The sequence below is a fragment of the Passer domesticus genome, chromosome 2 (genome assembly GCF_036417665.1).
Source record: "Passer domesticus isolate bPasDom1 chromosome 2, bPasDom1.hap1, whole genome shotgun sequence".
Classification (NCBI taxonomy): domain Eukaryota; kingdom Metazoa; phylum Chordata; class Aves; order Passeriformes; family Passeridae; genus Passer; species Passer domesticus.
Window position 1 is genome coordinate 102,764,863 of NC_087475.1, and position 6,000 is coordinate 102,770,862.

General features: G+C 39.3%; 1 protein-coding gene across 21 annotated transcripts in view; it reads right to left on the reverse strand.

The window, feature by feature from the left end:
* The window catches only part of ZBTB20 (zinc finger and BTB domain containing 20), a 469,842-nt gene extending 464,763 nt beyond the window's left edge, over positions 1-5,079 (reverse strand). For all 21 annotated transcript variants that reach the window (XR_010356704.1, XR_010356703.1, XR_010356707.1 and 18 more), the window contains exon 1: positions 4,790-5,079. The gene's annotated coding sequence lies outside the window, so the exon portion shown is untranslated. The remainder of the gene's footprint in view (positions 1-4,789) is intronic.
* Between the last annotated feature and the right edge of the window lie 921 nt (positions 5,080-6,000).

The following is a 6,000-nucleotide window of genomic DNA, read 5'->3' on the forward strand; positions in this document are numbered from 1 at the left end:
ACTCAGCCAGCAGCTCCCTTCTCTGAGAGGTGAACATCTGCCCCCTTAAACATCCTGGGACCCTCCACACTCATTTCACCAAAGCCAACAGCCAGCTGTGAGAAGAACTGTGTTGTTTTTTTTTTTTTTCTTTAAAGACAGCTTTATCCCATTAGTCCAATTTCCCATTCCTGTATTCTAGCTACCTCAAGATACAGTCTTCCCTGCACGGGGTAAAAGATGAACTTCTTTCCTCTTGCAAACCTCAGGGATGTGTAGCAACCTGCCCCGCAGCACCGGCAGCCCTGGCTGCCCCAGCTGCTAAGGAAGAGGAGGTGGCACATGGCCCTGTGCCTCTGGTGACCATTTTACAAGACCCATCTGCAAACAGAACTCCGGCTAGCGCTGGGCAGTCAAAATGCCATCATAGCACACGATGGTGCTGGAGGATTAAGTACAGAAGTGAAAGAAAACATGAAAGACATAAGCAGTAGTTATTCTGAAATGCTCCTATTAGAGGAGAATTCAATCTGTGCCGTTAGAACTAAATATTAACTTTTATAATAAATACTAACCAAGAATATAGTCAACACTATCAAAGGAAAAACCACCTGGACAAAAGCCTTTGCCTTTATTTACTCCTCACTGAAAGTTTAATACAGCTGTGAAAATCTCTTCAAGTTAAAACAGTACAGATCTTACAAAAGGATCTCAAAATTTGGTGTATGGTCAAACACTACTTTTCACCAAGAGAAAACTGGCATTGATAAATTATTAAAAAGCCACGTTGTTTTTCACAGTTGATACTGTTTGTTTACTTTCTAAAATTTTCTTGGACCAAACTAACCAGAACAGTGAAGTCCATTTCGCTGTGATTTGCCATCATTTTTCCTCTGCACTACAGTGTGAATGTCAGACCCTTCAGAGGGAACAAGTTATTCTTTAACAGTAACTATTTCCAGTGCATTGTTTCAGTTTAATTAAAAAAAAAAAACAAAAAAAAAAACCCAAAAAAACAACTTTAAGACTTCTATAAAGGATTTGGATTTTCTAAAAGTTTTGTAAAAAAATAAGTAACTTGAACTTAAATTTCACTCTTTAAATTCCCATTAACATTTATGAATCTCTTTCAGCAGAAGCTCTTTACCATACAGATCGCAGTTTAAAGAAGTCCTATAAAAACAGACTGAAGTGAAAGCAACTGAAATCTATAAGGCCACAGCATGCCATCAATTTCTAAACAGAACTTCTATTCAAATTATTCTGCTTGAAACCTCATATGGTCTGCAAAAATGAGAAAGGTTTTCTTGAAATTATTTAAGTAACAATTTATCTAAGACTGTAATCTCTCTTGTATGGGATTTGTAAGCCATCCCACAGAATTTTCTAACAGGGGACACTATTCCCTATTTACATCAAAGTTTTATATAAATAACATTACAATTTTTTTTAATATTCTGCAGCTGTTTTCCCTTATGAATAAGCTGGGCCTATGAAGAAAATGTGAAAATAGGAAAACTGTGAGTAATATTTATAATAATGATATATTCATCTCAGGAAATTGCTACAACTGTCTTTATCAAAATAAACAAGATGGATATTTTTTCCTCCTTTAAGAGAAAAATAACATCCTCTACTATTAAAAATAATTTGACTTGGTATTAGTTTGGTATTTGTATTTAACTGTCTTATATCCCATTTTTGGTCCTGTTTAAAAAAAAAAAAACCAACAAAACAAAACAAAACAAAAACCAAACAACAAAACAACAAAACGCCAGCACAAAAACATACACACAAAAACCCCAACAGCACTGCTTCTTGTCTCCCAGGAGTGAGAGCGGCACATACACACGCCATTCAGCCCAAAATTGCTCTAGCTACAGGGCATGGCAAGGCATGAAATAACTGCTCCAGAGCACTTCCTCATGTGGGTGTGTTAGATAACTGTCTGCTCCAACACTAAAATAAAGCGCAGTGTGACCCAACGAGCAGCGCCAGCCCTGCCCCGCACAGCTGCCCCGGCTGCGGGCAGGGGACCCCGAGCACCCCGCGCCACCAAACCTGGCCATACCTCCCTGGCCAACGGGTTTGGCATTCCCCGAGTTCCAGCTACAGCACTGTATGCTGGATTTAAGTTTACTCAAGCATACTTTACCCTTTGCTGCTGTATCCAGATTGCAAATGGACTTTGTGCTATTGAAAGAGCTAAGATTTGTTTTGTTTGGGCTTTTTGTTTGTTTGTTTTTTGGTTTGGTTTGGTTTCTTTTTTTTTTTTTTTGATAGAATATAGTTGGGGCTCAAGGAAAATTACATCCTCCTAGTGAAAAAGGTTTTACTATTAGAAAGAAATCTTACCGGATAATGAAAAAATGTTTCTGCTCCTGTGACTCTTTCTCTGCTTGAATTCTTCTTGCCTAGAGTTTTCATAAAATCAAGCAGTATCTTGTAGTCATTTTTAAAGCTTTTCAAAATGTTCAGATGAGCCTGGGCTTCTGCTAAAAGTACATGCACAAGGACCTGAGGACAGGTCCATGCGCTCTCCTACAAAAAAACAGGACTGTTGAGGAACATACACCTGCATTGGTGCAGGAGAAAATGACAGGTGCCTGAAAACCCGTCACCCATCCCACCACGAGCAGGATGGCTACAAACAGTCATGCTGCCTCACTCCAGGCTGAGCACCACCTAGATGCATCAGCAAATCCACCTCTAAGACCCCTACATATTTTTGATGTAACTTCAGCATCCCCTCTACCACCAATCTGAGTTTCAAAGCCTGAGATTCAAACTTTAGGAGAGGAGAAAAGTACCTTGCTACGGTTAACAGGTTATTTAGAGCAACACACACATTTAAAGTCTATCAACAAAATATTAATTTAAAAGTTTGAATAAAAATAAGGAGGAAAAATAGTAAACAATAAATGTCACTCCCCAGCTAAGAAACATGCCACCAAATTTTGGGACACTGATATATAAAATCTTGAAAAGTTTCACTCATGTTCTGGAAAAGCTGCTAATAAAATGGAGCAAGTAGTTTCTGTAGTTACAGTGCCAGTGAATAGATCTCCTGCTTTGGATTTCAATTAACTTAGTTTGTTCAGCGAGGAGGCACTTCTGTAGAAATGGGGACTCGTAAGTTAAAGGACAGCTAAAAAAAACCACCAAACAACAGCAAAAAAACCTGTTGGCAGCAAAAGTTCTTTCTGGCTGCAAAATAATGGATTTTTAAGAAACATTTCAAAGGATTTGAAGGTTTTGGAGAATCTCCTAGGCAGTCTCAGGTGGGTTAGGAATATTGCATTATGGACTTCTTTGTACAAAGGAAGGCCTAATGCATGTTTTGAAGAAGTCCGCCTCTTGCTATTAAATAAATAATTTTCTATTAAAAAAGGTGATTGTTACTGTTCAGAGACCTCCAGTGATCAGCGTCCATTTTATATAATTACTTAGAATTCTCCAGAACACTTTATGTAACTCACTTCCACTATCCCTTCTCTTTTTCCTTTTCTTTTTTCTTTTCTTTTTTCTCTTTTTTTTTGTAACCAGCAGAGTAGTAGTTTTACTCTCCAACAGAAATGACAAGAGCTCAGATAAAAAGACCATTTCAAATGGATCAGTTTAAGCAGTCTTTAGAACCCATGATAAATCTGGGCTCCAAAAACTCGACAATGCTAAATGGGCTATGAAATGCATCACAAATCTCTCCCCAGGAAAAAAAAAAAATCAGAGACAAGCTTCGATGTTTGAAAACATAAATAAGCAGCATAATTGCAGAATGAAAAATGGTAAATAAATAGTTACTATTTCTGGACAAAATGGCTCGATAGATTTCATAATTTGCCACCACTGTAAAAAATATCTATTCCCTTCCCCCCTCCCTTCCCCGTCAGTACACACGGAAACACAAGCATAACCATGCATAAAGTGGGAGGGTGGGGGGCAGCCAAGGATACAAACTCCCTCTTAGAAAGTTTGAATTCTTATTAACCCAGTGATGCCTCCATAATGTTACATTAGATCAGCAACATAAAAGTTAGAATATATGTCTCCTTTCTTGCTAGCAAAGGAAACTGCAAAAACACTAATAATGAAAAATAGATGTTAAAAATATCCAAGAGGAAAAAGTACGTGTACAAAAACCAAAATTAACCCACTCTGCCTCCACACCGAAACAGATAAACAGCAAAACCTCTGAATAAAAATCCTGTCAGGAAGAGTGGAACCTGCTTTCTCTTTTTTTTCTTTTATTTACTGTATGCCAGGCATGGACTTTAAACTTACAGCGTGCATATATATAGAAAACAAAGAACGAGAGTCACCGTTAACCCTGGTCACCGGCATTACAGTTAAAAGTCATTGGCAAATACTAATAAAGCCCCATTTAGCAGTAAATAAGGAAAACATGATATATGGACGGACAGATGGAACTGCATAAACAGAAAAGAAAAAGCAGAGAGACCCACAAACATACGGAGAGAGCTGTTTTAAAAGAGTGGAAGATATTGATTTACTTGGAACTAGTGTTGGAAAACAAACGTATTTGTTTCCTTCACGATTAAAAAAGAAGTAATTAAAGTGAATCATAAGGGGGCACACCCTTAAATAAGTCGGGGGTGGGGGGGAACATTTGTAGAGGGTAAGGCCTTCTATAGATGTTCCGAATTTTAAGCTAGCAAATTGGTCTGGCAAACTTACATCTCTAAATTAAAAATCGAGGGGGGGCGGGGGGGGAGGAAATAAAGAACTGGTGGTGGTTTAAGGAGAGCAGAGGCTTTATTCTTTTATGTTTTATAAAAGTTGACTGGCCTACCTTGTTCCCCAGTCCTCAGTTTGTCTCCTCATAGTCGCTGTCTCCCTGGAAGTACAGTGTGAGTGGTAATGACTGCCTGCCTCCCTAATGAGTCCATTTTCCTGCTCTTGATGTTGTGTATATACACACACTGCAACCTACCTTACAAACCACAGAGACGGGAAAGGGAGAGCGAGCGAGAGAGAGCGAGCGAGAGCGAGCGAGAGTGCGAGAGACAGGGAGAGCGAGAGAGGGAGAGAGAGAAAGGCGCACACAGACAAAGCCCTCCTCCCAGACAGCAGACAACCCTCCTTCCCCTATCTAGCAAAATACAACTCGGCTAATGCAGCAACAGGTTCAATACTGCCAGGCTGAGGCGGCGTAGCAAAGGTATACGGGGCTGAGCGGGATTGCTGGCAAATAAACACTTCGGTGCCGGCTGGCTCCACCTTTCTTATTTATGTTACAGGATGTTGGAATGCATTGTTTCAGACAGTCCATATGATTATCATAAATACATTTTTTGTGCATATTAGCATGGAGCGCCGAAACGTATCAGCCATTCTGCTCCGTAACCTTATAGCTCTAACACATGCAGGGAAGGTGTAAACATATCTCTTTTGACAGGCAGACTACACAAAGCCCACTGATGATTTTAAAGTCATGAGATCTTTCAAGAAAGACGCTCCTGGAGATAGGTTTCCCCAGACAATAGGGGAGCAGGGAAAATTGATCTAGATGAGGAAGAAGTCTTCCTAAGAGACTGCTCGGTAAACAATTGAAAAGAGAGGGCTATTCTCCCTAGCATTCTCTCCTTTCAAAAAATATATATTGGGAAGCTTCTGCCCCTACAGCTATAATAATGTGCTGTGCTTATGTCTGAACAGGTGCAATGCATATAGTACATGGTGTTACAAGGACAGAAATAAATCTCTCAAGTAAAAAAACATTTTCCCAGTTGCAAACAGGCCAAGGTTATTTAAAATACAGGTCTAATCTGAAGAATGTTCTCCCCACTCCCTATATATTTTTGCTGGGGGGAGGAGAGAGGACGGACGGGTGTTAGAAGGTGCGACGGAGAACCAAAGATAGGAGAAACAATACATGTAACCATTTACTATATTTTTATTTTTACAATATTCTGTCACATCTGAAGATGTATGCTGCTTCTAAAATAATTCTCACTCAGCTCTGCTTCTTATCACGCATAAACTTACACTGTCACAAAAATT